General features: G+C 34.5%; 1 long non-coding RNA gene across 1 annotated transcript; it reads right to left on the reverse strand.

Moving 5' to 3' along the window:
* Positions 1–364: 364 nt before the first annotated feature.
* LOC145665872 (uncharacterized) lies at positions 365–17,757 on the reverse strand. Its single transcript, XR_014127670.1, has 4 exons — positions 17,474–17,757; positions 13,510–13,563; positions 10,241–10,337; positions 365–465 (listed from the first exon to the last, which is right to left on the reverse strand). It is a non-coding gene; the product is annotated as an uncharacterized LOC145665872 (long non-coding RNA).
* Positions 17,758–18,645: the final 888 nt, after the last annotated feature.

Genomic DNA, 18,645 nt, shown 5'->3' on the forward strand with positions numbered 1-18,645 from the left:
ACAAACCAATCCTCAAAATTAGAAGAGAATAGAAAAATGTGTACAAACTATGTCTGCGAAACTGCTTAATGTACCATTTTGCAGATGTTCATAGCCACATTTAACCAGTTTTGATGTCACGAATCACTTCCCGTAGCTTGTGCCTATCTTTCTGTTCCGTTCCGATCAGCAGGATTCGATTGTCAAATCCAAGTTGGCACCCCTGTCAGTCGTACACGACGCGCAATTCGACAACATGTGAGAGGACATTTCTCTCCTTTTGATGTCACCAATCACCTCATGGAGTTTGTGCATATGTTTCAGGCTCACCTTGTAGGATATCTTTTGAATTTTATAGTCACATTAAACACGACTTTGCACTTACCTACAATATCCAACATGCCTCTCATGACTCTAAGTTGTGTTCTGTACGGGCTTAGTTGAAACGTTATGTGGTATTTATAAACTTCAACTTTTGAGTTAGTACTGAAAATTAAAAGATACGATACTGAAATTAATATTTGCATTTGCATACAATAAGGTATTAATTACAATCATATTATTCTATGTATGGGGTTTACAAAATATTGTTTTCAATAATTATAGTAAATAACACTTAAGTTAATATGTAGGTTCGAATTCCATTTACTTTAACCAATAGTGACCTTCAAACTTGTATCTCATAATAGGCATTACGTTTGTGCAATCTTGAATTAAGATTTTTCAGAAGTAAATCGAAATATTATTTGAGATAATTGAAAAGAGTTGTATCTATACATACATAGAGGATAGTATAGAAAATAATGTAAAATTATCTTTCTAAAATTTTACGATTTAATAGGTACAGCTGAAACAGTAATTTCAAATTATGGTTTCAAATGCATTTCAGTCGAGCGCTTATTCTATACTTTCACCAGTCTGTGTGTAATTTGTACATTTCAACAATAGAATGATTATGCCATTCAGGTGACCGTGGTAACTAGTATTATATAATGCGTTTAGTGTATATAGTTAGGCCAATAATAACTAAATTACCATACTCTACATGAAGCTGCGCATTAACATTATTATGAAAGAGTATATTTCGAATCTGAAGGGAACAGGAGGCATATTAATTATAGTAATTCACAATAAACTCATAAATAAGCCTAGGATGAATAATATTCACGGGTCTGTAATCTAAACAGCAGAAAAGAAAAAGAATGAAGACAAACACATTTGTGTTTTGTTAAATTTAGAGAGATTAAACAGTATTAACTGCTCTTATTGTGAGATAATAACAGGAATAGAACAAAGTGCAGATTAAATATCAATTTCGGGGCAATAACTGGTCAATTGTTATATAATATTCATTAAATCTAGTGTAATGATTTAATCACTTATTGATATTCAAATATATGCAGGAAATATCGCGGCCTGTGTGAAGTTGTCCCTCCAAAAGTTTGGGCTACACAAGATATTTATTGGCCCAGAAAGTACTTAATTTGGGCTGTTTGGGTTAGCAACGTTTAGTGTTTGGGCTACTCTGGAAACAAAGCTACAGCCTCACAAAGTTTGAGAGGCTAACTTCATGTTAGCCCCCTCAAGTGTTTGGGCCAGACGAAATTTTTATTGGGCTGGATAGTACTTCGTTTCGACTGATTGGGTCAGCAACGTTTAGCGTTAGGGCTATTAAAGTTTCCGAAATATGAGCTATTGAACTCTTTGGAAAGTGATTTTCCTGCCTCTTTTGTCGAGACCAACTTCACTAATATGACATATCTGACAAATACGTTTACTAGAGTTGGCAGTACTTTGTGTCGACTAGCAGTTTAGGAAGTTTCAAGATTTGGGCTGAATTGAAACAGAATTAGAGCTTCACAAAGTTTGGGGGGCCAACTTCACATTAGCCCCCAAGTGATTGGGCCAGACGAGATTTTTATTGGGCTGAATAGTACTTCGTTTGGGCTATTGGGCCAGCAACTTTTAAGCGTTTGGGCTATTATAGTTTCCGAAATATGGGCTATTAAACTCTTTGAAAAGTAATTTTCCTGATTTTTTTGTGGGGGTTATCTTCACTAATGTGATATTTCTGACAAATACCTTTACTAATTAGTGCAATTTTTCTCTCTTTTTTTAGTTCTTTGAATGTTATTTATAATGGAGATGATTCTTGTGCCAATTAATTTGAGATAGATTAAGATACAAGTTACTATAAACTCAAATATACGATGTTTTCTTTGTCTTCGTGTAATTCAATTTGGAATTCATTTTTCATAAGATTTTGTCTAATGCTGCCCAATATGCAGATATCCAGATTTTAGTATTTCATTATACAAAATCCGGATTTCGGTTTTCGTCAATTCATTATTCGAAGTCCGTTTTCGGTTCTCGACATTTCATTATCCGAAATTCTAATTTCAGTTTCTGACATTTTATTATCGGAAATCCGGATTTCGGTTTCAGTTGAAATTCTAAATCAGGATCTTATGAATTTCCGGTTTTGGTCTTGCATATGCATCCTTGGTTCAGGAACGTAACAAGGCTGGGGCAACCGGGGCGATGCCCCCGTCCAAAGGCGATCACGGTGCCCGCAGGTACAGGCGTAAATAAATGGGAGTCGTAATTACAAGACCTACATTTTAATGGTGACGTGCAGTTTCTCACGGTGCAATTTCACACGGTCCTGTTTATCGGATTAACCATTGTGCAGGTGTCGTGCACTTTCACACGGTCCACCTGTCAATCATTTGATTCATCTTGAAAACGCTTTCACTATAGGAGGAGGGAGGACACAGAACAACTGTCAACTAACTAAGAACAGGAAAAGAGCAAACACAAGTTAAATATGAACAATTGCAATTAATACTACAGGAGGAGAGCTTAGGAAATGTTTCACTTTCACAAAAAGAATAATCAAAATAACTGGAAATTAAAATAACTTAAGAACAAGACAGAAGAAAAGATAAACAAACCAAGTTATAGTAAGGAAGGGGAGAAGATAATAACATAAACAATATGAAATTGAAATAAATAGGAAAAATAACAAAAATTATCGCAAATTGATATAGATGAAAACAAGAAAGAATAGCAAATGAAAATAAATAATAAAAACAGAAAAGGAACATAAAAATTGTAATCATTAGAAATAGGAGATAGAACAATCACAAATTAAAATAAATAAATAATAAAATAAGCAGCAAATCAGAGAATTCAGTCAAGAAGCTCAAAAATCGAAAAAAATGTGCCCGCCCAAAGCATAGAAAAACGTTGTTATTTGTGAAACACAAAACAGTAGCTCTATACTCCAAGGCGGTTTGAAGACGAACCTTGTCGTCTTTATATTTTCTGAGCGAACAGCGCATCGCTGAGGTGGAACATTCATACTTCTGTACATCGTTAATCCATTTTGTACAATTCATAGTTCACTAATCCAGCTTTTGGAGATGAGTAGGAGCGAGTTCGAGCTAGTTCTTTTGAAACTCGACTCGACTCAAAACAGACATCTTTAAGATTGAGTCGAAAACTCGGCTCGGATAATTTCCTCCAACTCGACCCGAATTCAGGTCGTTTCGAGTCCAGTTGAGCCAAATCGAGCCAAATTCTGTGTGTAATTTTAAGTACTTTCTTCAAGTATCCTACATAGACAATATAATTATTATCAATGATATTACTACTGTTAGAACTTCTTCTTCTTGTTGTTGTTATTATTATTATTATTATTAACAACAACAACAACAACAACATAGCATATAAAGAGGAAAGACAGGCGGTTTATATCTGAATACCAAAATCCAAGACGAGTTTAGGACACAATGACACCGTTTACGAGCTTCTCGGTTTGAGTTCCGGAGAAGCAAGTATTCGGGCTCGAGCCAAAAATCATTAAAAGTTATAGGGCATCGGGCAAATATGTTCAAAACTGCTCGGCCCGGATTTAGGGCTGTCAACGGCTGGATCTGCTCGGATCACAGCTCATTCACTATCGAGCCGAACGGAGAAGTTGGCCGAGCTTACAACTCATCCAACCGAGCCGGCTCGAGCCATGGGCTCAGTTGAGTCGAGTCAAACTGAGCCGATGGATTCATTTCAACCCAGCCTGCTCAAGCCATCGGCTCAATTGAGGTAGTATTAATTCAATTGTTCGTATTTATTTTAACTTGTGTTTGCTCAGTTTCTGTTCTTACTTATTTGACATTTGTTCTGTCCTCCCTCACCCTATAGTGAAAGCGGTTTGAGGATGAATCACATGATTGACAGGTTGTCCGTGTGAGAATTCACCACACCAGCAGAATGATTAATCTGATAAGGAAGACGGTGCGAAATTGCTCGCTAGTGAGCACTGTGTGAAACTGTACAGTGCGAAATTGCACGGAATCATTTTAATGGCTTTGGGTGACCACTTCCAACCTTTTCCAAATGTAAATTTACTACTATCGTAGAAATTAATAATGACGAAATTCTGTGTCAGAACCCCTTGCATAATTTGTGGAACATTTAATCTTTCTTCACCATTTGGCGTTCCACCGATGTATAGTTCAAACAGTTTATAACATAAGAAAAATCTCTACCTATTAAATTAAAACCTATTATTTCTGGCAGGAAAATATCTGAAGGTCTAACCCACTTTCAAATACAGACCAAATCTTAATAGCCCAAGACACTAAAACTTGCTGACCCAATCAGCCCAAACGAAATACTATCCAGCTCAATAAAATTTCCGCCAGATCCAATCACTTGGAAGGGCTTGAACGTGGCCCCCCAAACTTCGTGAAAGTCCAACTATTTCAACTACAGCCCAAATCTTGAACTTCACTGCTAGTCTACAAAAAGTATTGTCAATTCTACTAAACATATTTGTCAGAAATATTATATTAGTGAACCTGGCCCCTACAAAAGAAGCAGGAAAGTCGCTTTTCAAAGAGTTTAATAGTCCATATTTTGGAAACTATAACAGCCCAAACGCTAAAAGTTGCTAACCCAATCAGCTCAAACGAAGTACTATCCAGCCCAATAAAAATCTCATCTGGCCCATTCACTTGGGGGCTAATGTGAAGCTGCCCCCCAAAATTTGTTCTGTTTCAAGTACAGTCCAAATCTTGAAACTTCCTAAACTGCTAGTCGACACAAAGAAATGTCAATTAAAAAAAAAAAAAAAAAAACTGTTTGTCAGAAATATCATATTAGTGAAGTTGGCCCCGACAAAGAAGCAGGAAAATCACTTTTCAAAGAGTTTAATAGCCCATATTTCGGAAACTATAATAGCCCAAACGCTAAAAGTTGCTGACCCAATCAGCTCAAACGAAGTACTACCCATCCCAATAAAAGTATCCTCTGGCCCAAACACTTCGGGTCTAACGTAAAGTTGGCCCCTCAAACTTTGTGAGGCTGTAGCTTTGTTTCCACAGTAGCCCAAACACTAAAAGTTGCTAGCCCAAACAGCCCAAAGGAAGTACTTTGTGGCCCAAGAAATATCTCGTGTAGCCGAAACTTTTTTTTTGGGGGGGGAGCAACTTCTCACAGTCGATACCGTGACTATTTTGTTTAATGAACATCTCACATGTCGCGACATTTATGTGTCGTCATCTGTTGGTAGCTCTTAAATGTAATTCAAAGTTTGAAGTGCCATAAAGTTGATACAGCGTAAGTAGAAATTTGTTGCATGCATATAAAACATGATGAAATTATTTTAGGAATTACAAAAATTTTATAAATAGTATAAATAAACCTTTAAGTAATTTAATTGGTTCTTGTAAATTGAAAACATTGCAAAACCTTGAGTTGACCATGGGACTATTTTGATATGAAAATAGTCATCATGTGTTGCTCACAAAAACGCTGATGAATTCGATGTACTGTGATGAAGTTTGAAGGAAGGAGTCGTGTCCTTTATTTATAAGCAGGTTATCAATTTGCGTAAAAAAACAAGATTTCCCTTCCAGCTAAAACTGATATAAGGTACGGTAACAACTAGTATAATAGTGTTTCTGAACCGTAATACGTACTGACTAATTCCAGTATAATTTCGAAAGTGAACTTAAAAACAGTGTTGCTCGTAGCTAAACTTTGATTACACTGCCAAGGGCAGCTTAGTCACTAGTTTGGGTATTACGTACATTTACTCCCTAATATCATGTGCAATTAAGTCCAGCGTTATTAAGAACAATGTAGCTTCTAAATTTCAGCGATTTTAGAATTTTGTGTCTCCCTGTCTCCCTTCACAAGTTTCGGCTGCTAATTTAAAAATTGCAATATGAGGATTTCAAGTAAGCATTGGGCAACAAGCAAAATATTAAATATTATGGTACAGATTGATTTAGTTTAAGCACAGTTTCTGAATTTTTTTTCTAGTACGTTGGCATGCCAAAAAAACTTAGTAGATTAGTTTAAATTTCTGCAAATGATTGGGCATGTATATCTGAGTGAGTGAATGTGTGCATGTTGGTGATTGGTGCATATAGGGAGTTTCTGGTTTCTTGTGTTTTATTAGTAATTTCGTAGGTTTTTATGTCCATAAATGTATTTCATCGTCATGTACATCATCATAACGTTTGTTCGATTTGAATGTAAGTGTAGCCTGATAAGTGTTCCCTTCAGGAACTGATACTAGCTGGCTAAATTGGGAATTAATGCACCTGTCATAAGTTAAATAATATATTAGATTGTTTATCCATAAAGGTATACAAGAATAAGCATATTGGAAACAGGTGTATTCCAGTATATATCCGTAGCTCACGCACGGACCCTAGGGAGTCCACGAGATATTTGCAATTAAAAAAGTGAAAAATAATTAGCTATTTCTTATATGTAGTTGTAGGTGAAACTCCTCATAGGCAGGGGCCGCGGTGGCTCAGTGGTAGAGCATTCACCTCTGGTGCTTGGGGTCCCGGGTTCGACCCCAGTCCCCGCCAAGTGAACTTTCTGGTGGACAAACACCGTGTGCGTGGGTTTTCTCGGCTTTCTTCCGTTTCCTCCCACTTTCTTCATTTCATCCATTACTCATGATCACCGTCTCCTTTAGCCTAACCGGCATAACTGTGGGACGTAAAACTCAAAGATTTCATTTCTATTTTTTTCCTCATAGGTACCAATTACTATTTGTGTTAGGTTGAATGTTTATAATTTGCATGAATATGTATTAGTTGCATGTATATGTAATCTTGTTATTTGAATGTGGATCATATAATTTCGAAGTACCAATGAATTAACTGCATATTGTGAAACTGTGCTAAATATTTAATTCGAACGTTACTGAAAATGAATATACAAAGCTATACCAAATAAAGAAAATCAAAGCAAGTTTTGAGAAAACATTGAGAGACTACTGTTAAGATTTTTGTTCGTGGACATGTGACGTCTTATGTAAACATATGTTAAATGATATCATAACAATCTACGACCATTCAAATAATTCTACTTTGAACCCAGTGTTATTATTATTGTTGTTTACTATAAGCTATACGAATTTAGATCATAATATAGGAATATAGTAAACTTTATATCTAGGCCTTACGGTGCTACAATGAAGGGGTGTAAACTAAATTAGTATAAATGGATTGAAGTCTCCATGGGATGGGGGATTGCTGTCCGTGGCTAGAACCTGGAAACATTTATTTCCGTATTTTGTTCCTATGAAAATCAGATGATAATTCCGTTGCGTGACATTTCTTTACAGTTGATCATGTTGAGTTATTGAGTGATCCAGTGTTGTTGCCATGTTCGTTAGCTATTTATTTTCTTTCTTCCCTAGTTTTAGTGACTACTACGCTTCTTCATTGTGTGAAAAATATGCATATATGACTTACACGCAGAGAATCAGCATAAACGGAAAGCTGATACATGGTTGGCGCCTATGCGTATTTTCTCAGCCATGAGTGGATTTCGCCTATATATTTACTCATTTGAAATTCTAAATTATTCCATTTTTTAAAATTATTTCGGTGCAGTGAAACCTCCCTTAACGGACACCTCTCAGTAACGGACACCTCTATAATACGGACAGATTTTTTTGTTCCGGCAAAAATATAGATTCTCTTACGGAACAAAACCCTCCCTTTTACGGACACTCTCAGATACGGACGCGGACAGTCCTTTTCTTCCCTAAAGGTTTCAATAACCTCTTCATAACGGACAGGAATTATTCTCAGTTATGCGATATACGAGTATTACACTAGACAGAAAAGTATTTTCCCCACAAGTGTATATATCATTAGTCTAGACGTGGTGAACCATCAAACAGAACAGCTTGAAGCTGAACTTGAAATTATTCTTATTTGATTTAAATGAAAATCACTTTCCCTCCTGCTTTCCCCACCCATATAGGAAAATATATCCAAACATCTTTGGTATATTATTCTTTATCAGTTGATATGCGGTGTACGCGGTAGGGTCTATATGAATTAATGGATTTTTTACAGGGTGATGACAAGTAGTTAAGAAAATTACCGAACATACACTATCTTTTGTATATCTTTTGTAGTACACGAATATATTAACATATTCCCCTGTTTAGCAAAAAATGAATTTCTCCTTCAACCCTCCAAGTAATTCAAATATGTACTAAATAGAATATTTTCATATTGAATTTTACATATTTATGCTCATACACAATAACTGCATACAATTACTGTTGTGAGAAATTAAATTTCTGTAACCTCTCTGTAACGGACACCTCTCAGTAACGGACAAAAATTCATGCCCCATTGGTGTCCGTTATTCAGAGGTTTCAATGAATTATCATTCTTGTCAATAATATTTCATCTTGATAACTAATAATACATATTGAGCCCACGTTGGAAAAGGGTAGTGGTTCAGGGAACAATATCCATTGATACCAATGGTTTATTTCTTCAACCCTCGTCGAAGGAACTTTTACTTATATTTTGTGAGCCATAGGAACAACCGTCGATAATGAAACATAAAAACAGGATAGATCCCAAATCATAATTCGTTTCCATAGTCATATGAAATATAGTCCATCATTCGGAAGATATATTCGCTCTCCATTCTTTATTCTTTATTTACATTTATTTGTTTTCTTTTCCTTACTTTATTATTATTATTATTATTATTATTATTATTATTATTATTATTATTATTATTATTATTATTATTATTATTATTATTAAATATTCGCTTTTACGGCTTCAATAGCTCCTACACCCGAGGATTTCTTTTGCAAGTGACGCAAGGATTAGTTATTTTAGTCATTGGTTTCATAGCTAGCTAATGGTGCATAAGACAGTTTCTTTATTTATTAGAGGAGAACTTCCTTATTGATATAGAAAATACATCCTAAGTTAACATTCTTATCTCATGATCCAGCAGTGAACGTGCACAGTTTTGTAGCTGCATTTTCTTTTCTCCACATCTTGAACACCTGAACGGGATTCCTAATAATGCTGGAACTCGATCGCTTATTGATTACAATACTAGCTGTAAGCACTCGTTGTTGTGAAGTCTTATTTCAAAAAATCCATTAAAAGAAACATGGAAGTGCTTACTGCATTCCACGATATAATATAACCTCGTATGTTATATATACCTGCACAACCATAATGTAGTGTGCTATCGACAGCGAAATGCTCATCGATGCAAGAAAGTAAAAACTTTTATCTCATTAGTTCTTTTCACCTAATTTGGGTAAAGTGAGCACAAGTTAGCAACATTGAGATTTATGTTATCTCTACCTTCGACTAGTAGGCAACAAAATCAAACTTTTTCTTCATGTGTGTGGGTATTTGGAACAATAACCCTTTGTCCAAGCACTTATGAGAGCCAATTTCTGTGCAACTTCTCACGGGCTAAAAAGTAACAAATCACCCGTAGCTACCCAGAAAGAACCAAAGCTTCTTTCTGATTAGACAGTTTGTTTTGATCAGCCAATGGTGAACATTTTTACTCTGAGTATGTAGTTTGGTGGTCAGGTGGCAGACGGTGACCAAAGACGACGCAATTCATGCGACATGATGGGTAAATAGCGGAAGGGCCACACAAACCTTTGGTCCGGCTAGTGTACTGTATAGTGCTGAACAAGAACTCGGTTTCAAACATAGAATGTGCATAGCCCAAAACTTCAATCGGTCTAGATAATGTTTAAAAGGCCAGTCTTCAAATTGTTACTTATATCCTGTCAAATTAATTGTTACTAATTGTTATTAATATATACATTTTTAAAGTTATTAGTTCAAATGCTGAACCATGTAGAGTCTATCAACCATGTACAATCTATTTAATATTTTGCTATGTGAGGCTTAGAACTTGAGGAAGATTTCATAAATACCCGTGAACATATCTGTACAATACTTTGTATCTAGTTTCAATACAACTTCGCAAACATTGGCATTCCTTCCAGTTTCCATTTAGCACGTCTTGTAAACCTGGAAAAGGTATACATAATAATTATTCTTTAGAATAACAATGAGTATATACTAAAGTTGCATCTAAACAAATGTAATAAGTTTTCTTTCTATTTTGATTCAAATATTCGAACAGTGAATTAAAAGTTGTGTACACAAGTCTTTACGACTACAAATTTTTAACAGCTTAAACTTATTTCTATTTAAATGAGTGAACAATAGTCTAAGAACTATACTAAATATCTATAATAGTTCACCATAAGGAATACCACTGATTTTATTAAGTATGAACAGCATATACTAAAATAACACTTAAATTTCTAAAAGACAGATTATCTATATATCAAAATCCTAGGTTTATGGTCAAGAAAAATATATATGTTAGCGAACGTTCATATGTTTGTGGCCAGCTCTTTTGGCATTGATAACTCGGAAATCACAAGCCCTAGAAATATGTATTTACTGATCGTTTGCAAATTTTCTGTAGATTGTTCAGTTCTAATTGAATATTTTTAAAAATGTGGCCGTTATTTGCTTATTAGTTTTGTTAGGGGATATACTGGGAGTATTGAAATTTTAAAAATCAAATCATCATATCCTACGAGTTTACATTCAAACACCACACATTTTGTATACGGAGTTAGTAAATCTCTCCGGCATTAGTTTCATAGCCAAATGATAATAAAAGAAAAAGGAAAGATAACCATTTCTCCAGTCTAAGATGAAGTTTTATTGTTTGGAATGTTTTATCCAATGAATACCATCCCTAACAGCACAATTACATAGCAGGCATATGCATATCATGTTCCCTCAGGTAGATGGGAATGTGTCCAATATGTTTCTTATATATTTCTGAGAAAGAAATCACATGAATGACAAGTGACATTCACAGTCTACGTCCGCTCCCAGGCACATACCTAACATGTATCTGGGGAAACTGCCTAGTATGTTATAGGTATTTTCCGCATGCCGTAAGCGTCAATGAACCACAAAATTACACCCGAAAATATGTTAAATCGCCTATATGGGTAATGTGTTTACATTAAGGTGAGTCTAAACAACACTTTAAACAGGTAAAAAATGTAGGGCTACCCTTCTTTTTTCTATTTTCTTTTGTTAGATGGTACCACTGATTATACACGTCATATCTTATGTTCTACATTACAGGTTGACACTGAATATTGCACTCACTTCATATAGTGCTCTTTGAAAATATGTACTTTTCACTGCAGTTGGCAACACTGTTAACCCCACTGGTGGCCTTCATTTGTTCCTTATTGTGGCAAGTCTCTTTCTATACATCACTTGTCAGCATTGTATTTTGCCGTGCCCCCTTTTTTTTGCGGAATTTGCATTTCCCCCCCTTGTCCAACTTTGCTGTTTCCCGAACTTCCTCCCCTTATATTTCTTGAACCTATAGCTATGGGCAGCTAATTTTTTGGGAATGAACATCTCTGTTACAGCTCTTTCAATTGGCATAGGTCACATATTTCCCTGCAACTATCATTTTCGGAAGGTTCCCTTGTGAGCTAGGTATATAAATGCTATATTTTTGGTACATAGTTGCAAATATCAATTAGGTGTAACAAGTACCTAAAACTGCAGGTAGCTGAAGTACATACTTAGCACATGAATATCATATGTGCCAAATGTCGGGTAACTAAAAAGTAGCTGGGACACCTAATTGGAACATGCCTAGCACATCTTGTGCTGTTAGGGATATATCACTGACATTATAATTAATTGTGTGTGTAATGTGTTTGCTGATCTCATGAAACTCAAATCGGAAGTAGGCTCAAATTTGGCAAACAGTGCGAAATATTAAAAAAAAATACTCGCAAATGTCTCCCTTTCGTGATACCTTTTCCCGATTTTTATTAGGACGTCCATTACTTGTGTCTGTAAAGAGACAAATCGAAGATCGTAGAGATTTTTAATATATGCCTGGGATATGACATACAGTAAATATTGCCATATGGATAGCACTGCCGCTTCCTAGTTGACGAGTAGACTCAATCTGATAAGTTCTCTACGTGCACAATAGGATTTGTTGGTTTGGAGGTATATCATCGAGGGTAATAGATGTATTATAATTAGACTACAGAGTTGCCCTGGTGTGTGAGGAGCAGTAAAATCCTGATGGAACATTGACCCTAGTAAGTACCTAGATAAAATCAGAGAACAGAATTGATGTTACGAATTTTCGGCAAATTGATGTTACAGATGAGGACAAAGACAGATGTGGAGATTATTGCCCTCTTTTCAGAAAGCCGTTTTTGAGCACACAATGTGATGAACACATGAATCTTGTGCACAAGAATATCGCTGCTTTTAAGATAGAAATAATCATTTTCGATGATAACTTCTTCCACCATTCAAGCCTTCTTCTTCCTCCTTAGACATTCCACATTGCAAAATTCCGTCTTACGTAGAACCTACAATCCAGGAAGAAATATACAAATTTGTTTCGGAATTTGTTGAAAATCGAGAAATATTCGAACTACATTTTGCACAATTCTGATTTATCTACAGCCTAGAATGAAAGGAAAATAACTAACTCGAAGGTTCAACTTGAGGGTTCAATGCCGTGTTCAAAAACTCTCTCCATTGACTTCTATTCTTAGAGAACTGGTTTCAGTTTTTCTTTTGTATTCCTATTTCTGCGAGATTTATCTTAATATTGTCCTACCATCTGCTCCTATGTCTTCCTAATGGTTGTTTTCCGATTGGATTTCGAGATAAAACTTTGAAAGCGTTCCTTTCAAAGTATTATCAAAGAAAACAATTTATTAAAATTTTCAAGATTCTCAAAATAAAAGTTTTTAAGATTATTAAATGCCTAAGAAACATTCAAGCTCTCACACCTAAGAGTTTGTATTCCCTCCTACTTCCTTCTTATCTTGAGAATAAAATCCCATACATAGTAATACATACTCTCAAAGTTCTACGCCTAAGAGTTTCATTTATCTGGTGAATGCCATGAAAACGTTCCAGCATTGCATTTTCTTATTGTTTCCCTATATCCCATCTTATCTATAGCACAAAACCCAAGATTTATAAAAAATAACTAAGATTGTAGCCTGTATATTTATCCAGATGCGCTGCTAAATGAATTAATGGATTCACTCATATATATTTATAATATAGGTATAATGTTATTGACTTGAAGAAAGCAAAAGTGAATGTGTATTACCTTGGTGTCTCTTTATACAGTCCTGGCCCTTTTTGTCGCACAGTGGTTGACGCGCTAGAAAGAATGATTAAATGCATAGAATTTTTAAATATAATTATTAGTATTTTAAATCACAATATTTTTTTAGAGTTTTAATATACATACAACATTAACTTAGTTAAGATATTATATATGAAACCATTAAATTGTAATAAAACGTTTTGATATGTTTCATTCGTTAAGCTAGTTATATATATATATATATATATATATATATATATATATATATATATATATATATATATTAAATATATGTATATATATTAAGTGTACATATTTTAATTCGTACACTTATGTATTTACCATAATTTTTCGTTTTCTATCTTTGCATTTAATATCTATGTTGTCCATGTTGGATATATTATAATGTTCACGAAAATTGATTAAATTTATGCTTTGTTAAAATTTTAACACTAAAACATGGAAATATTCAATGTAATAATCGTAATTTGTTCATAAGATTTACATTGGAAGCCATCCAACTTTGATAATATGTTTTAATACCCTAATACAAACGCCACATGTACTTGTGTTAATGATTATAATTGAACTGGAAACTATTGAGGGAATGAGGGAAATCTACTAGAATTAGACACATCCTTTTAATTCTACTGATCATCAAGAGTTTTAACAACTAGAAATCACAGAAATGTATATGTTTTACATGTTTCATTTCTCTTGTAAGTGATTGAGCAAAGAGTAGAAACTTCACATGGTAATGTATACAGTTAAAGTACAATTTATTGAGAATAAATACCTATTCATCACAAGGGAAAATAATTCTATGTAAAAATTCAAAAGGTATACTTCAGTCTCGTTATTCCTTAAGATTCGAATTTGAATTGAAAAACAATTCTAAAAGCCAGTACGACCCAAGTGTTAACTGCGGCAATCCAAATGAAATCGACCAATGATAGTTGCTGAATTTTTTTCTTAAGTTTGTACCACATTCAGGGAGTTGAAAGCCGGTATTCATTTATTTTTCATCCCCGAGGGTTATCTCGTAGTAGCCATTTGTATATTTTCAACTTTTCGGAGTATTCCGTTAAACGCTGTGACGTTTTAGATATTAAAGATAATGAGTTCAAACGAAAACCATATGAAAGTTATGGAATGGACAATATTCTGTGTTTTGTGCACATTGAGATGTACTTCTGAATGTCGAAAGAAAAAGCTCTTAACATTGCGGTTGGAAACCTAGAAATGATCATTTTGGAATGTACGTTTTGAAACACAATAAATGAGAGTCACCTTCAATCTTTTGTCTCCATAGAGACTAGATAGGATACAACGTTCCAAACAATTTTCAGATCTGAGAAACATATCCTTAATATTTGGGGAATTTTTAAACATTGCTAATTTTCGAAAATTGTGTATTTTCACCACCAAATATCTCAGGAAGGACACAAGTGAAACATCTCAAGTATGCACAAAATAGATGACAGTTATTTTGTAACAAGTCGGTAAAGTTACGTCAGTGACACTTGAGTAGTTTGTGACTTATAAGATTTTTCTTCACTCGTACTTAATATCATGAAGCGCCATGAGAAGTGGATATAAACGTTTTAGCAAAAGTCAAACTAACACGACAGTAATGTTTCATGCATAAAGTATGCATAATTTATGAATTATATCTTGTACAGAAAACAAAACGCCTCTGTTATTTCTTTTCTGCCTATTGCGCTGCTTTTAAGATATCACTGAGGTAAACAGTTGACTAAGTTGTGTACAGAGTTCGGCACTGATATTGAAAGTACGACCTGTAAGAGTTGTGAATTCTGTGGGTGTGATTTTCCGGAGAACCTTAGTGATTGATACCCACACTTTTTTGTTTGTAGATAGTCTAAAATGGTTCTTGGGACATGGGGATGGAAAAAGTTAATAAAATGATCGTCATTTTCCTGACTGATGTCTTTAATTCTCCCAATCCACCATATCTCGTCGTAAATACAGGCTATGGTACCATTAGGTGCAGATGGCAACATACTATGTTCTTCATAACATCTGATTTGTGTTTGCGTCAGGGGTATAAAACTATGATATGGTATGGCAATGATAATTCTTTTACAAGTAGCAAATCTCTAATTTCTTTGACAGCACTTCTTCTGATGAAACATAGATAAATTGTATGTCTGAGATACTATCAACACAAAACTCGTACATCTGTTGACCTGTTAAAATCACGAATTTCACATCATTGGAACAAATTTTAACTCAGAAATCACTCAGGTTTCAGTGATCCAATTTTACTCACTTGTTACTGCTTAAACATAGTCTATTTTGTGCAGATTGGAGATTTTTCTCTTGTGTACTTCCTGAGATATTTGATAGTGAAAATACACGATTTTCGGAAATTCTCAATGTGTAAAAGTTTCCGGAAAATCAAGTATATGGTTCTCAGATCTGAAAATTAGTATCTAGTCTCTATGTAGACAAAACTTGAAAGTGAGTCTAATTTATTTCGTTTCAAATTTACCATTACAAAATGGGAATTTGCAGGTTTCCAACCACAATGCTCAGAGGTTTTTCTTTCAATGTTCTGAAGTACGTTTCAGTGTGCACAGAACACAGAATATTGTTCTTTTTATTACCTTTTATATGGTTTTGGTTTGAACTGATTATCTTTAAAACCTAAGAAATTTAAATCTTTTAACGGAATCCTCTGAAAATGCAAAATACGCACACGCGCCTATACGAACTGGCCGCTACAAAGAAACTTGCGCAACTAAAAAAATAAATGAATATCTGTCGTTAACTCTCTGTATGTGGTACAATCGTAAGTAAAAAAATAAAGAAATAAATAAGTTTAGTCAGCAACTTTTGACCTGGAAATTGATCGATTTCATTTGGATTTCCCAACCATGTTCAAAAATTTATTTCAAACGATGCAGCCGTTATTGTTATTGAAGAAATGAGTTTCATGTTCCTTACCCTCTCCCATGTATTGCAATATATCATTTTGTTAGTTACGTGAAAAACAAAGCTTTTGTGTATATTTTGATCGATTTCTTATGAGTTTTATTTGGTTAGAAATTTTGATTGTCAAATATTTTGATTCTAGCGCCTCTGATGACGATTTTCTGCGCTATGAGCAAGCATTTTAGGGTAACCTTCAAAATTATTATTATTATTAGGTAAAATTATAATATTGGTAATTGTTTTATACCCTAATTAAATTGTTGAGTTTTCGAGTGAGATTCCAGATGTTCTAATGGAGCTAATAAGTGTTGAATTGAATTGAATATAACAACATAATCGGTTACTTAACAGTAATTTCTTACGGATTTGTATATTGAATGAAAGTGATAACTGTTGGTTTGGTAGTAGTAATTGTAAATTATATAATGTTCCACGTTTAAAGTGTTCATTCTTGAGAAATCAAAGTATTAGTCCAATTTGAGGCTCTTGGTAGTTGTGAGTTCAATGTAACCGCTTGTAATACTTGTTAATGATAGTAATTGTTATAAAGATATAATACGTTTAAAAACTCAACTTCTTATTGAATTAAAATTAGAGTAGCCATTTTACCTGTTTTAGTGTTATTGTGCTATTCATGTATGCCATATTGCAATCATTTCCAGGACATTCCTATGTTACGCTTATATACAATTTATATATTTTTAGGGGATATTAGAATATTATTATCAACTACGTGTTATTTAACTTTCAGAAAATACTATTTAAATGTGTTCATGTCTTCACTAGTTGGAGGGCAGTGTCGAATAACGTTACACTATCCGTAGAATGCGCAATTTTAAGAGACTGGCGGAATAAAATCTCGGATCAAGGAGAGAGGTAACTACACTATGAATATAATTTAAACAGTAGTCATTGTTTCCCTTTATGATGTAACATGTCACCAACTTTATTTCTATAATACTTATGGACTGAATATCGTGTATTCTTACATACATAGAACAGCTACCTTTGTTGAATCCTACTGGATGATCAGTGCAGTTGCATAACTCAAGTTTCTTTTCCAATATACACTGAGCTATGCATGCTGTGTAACTATAGAATTTGAAAGTCCACAAACCATCATTTTCACTAGGAAATCTACAATTTCTTGAGTCAGTAGGTAATTTGAAGACATTATCGTCCGCATCCTCGCTTTCAACTGACAATATTGCAACAAATTTATAGAATTTAAGATTGATGTTTTGCTTAAGTCGAGAAGATTCAATGATGATGTCATATGGAGTCGTAAATCTACCCTGTAATAAATAAAATCAAATTGATAATTTCCATAAGACAACATGTGTTTCAATAGCACAGGCATTTATAATACAGAATGTGTATATACACATTTCGTTTGGAACATTATCTTCTTTGACACTTCATCATGAACTGATTATTAATTTGTAAGAAATACTTTCTTTTCTTTCATATTCCATCATGTTTTTATTGAAAATACACAAGAATAAATGTTATAACTATATTTTCATCACATTCTTTCATTTGCAGAAGGTCGTTTCATGTTCATGGTAACGATTTCGAACACCCTGAAGCAACATGTATTCAAAGGAGAGAGCAACCAAAGCTGGCAGTGTGAAAGTGTTGTGTGTTGACTTGGAAAGACGATGGATCGTGCGTGCGTGAGTGGTTACATGGAACCAAAAATCCCAGTCTTGTGGGAGAGTACATTCGTACCCTTTTCCGTCATTGGTTATAGTTACAGGCAGATAATTAAATAGTGCAAGACGAAAGACTTCCATGTGCCAATGAAGAGCAACAACACCGTGTTGAATCGTCGAAAATCGTGGACTGTAAATATTGTGAAAGTGGACCCCGAATATATCGGAAGCCTCGGCTTTTGTGTGGAAACTGAACTCCTTGGAGCGACATGAAAACCCAGTAACATAAAGAGCGATTTTACGGGCAGCGTAATGTTACCCCGCAACTCGAAATCGCATCATACGCTAAGATTTACAATTCATGCGGAAGCACAAGGCTCAAGCTCAGAAGCTGCGTGCTTTTCATATTCTGGAGAGAAGAACTAACAGCCGAAACCTCTACAAACGTCATTTGGCTCTCGACCACTGGCAGTATGTAGCACCAATGGATGAAGCATTGTGTGTATCTGTTTGGATGTGAGGA

This window comes from Thermobia domestica, chromosome 12 (assembly GCF_964235325.1).
Source record: "Thermobia domestica chromosome 12, izTheDome1.hap1.1, whole genome shotgun sequence".
Classification (NCBI taxonomy): Eukaryota; Metazoa; Arthropoda; class Insecta; order Zygentoma; family Lepismatidae; genus Thermobia; species Thermobia domestica.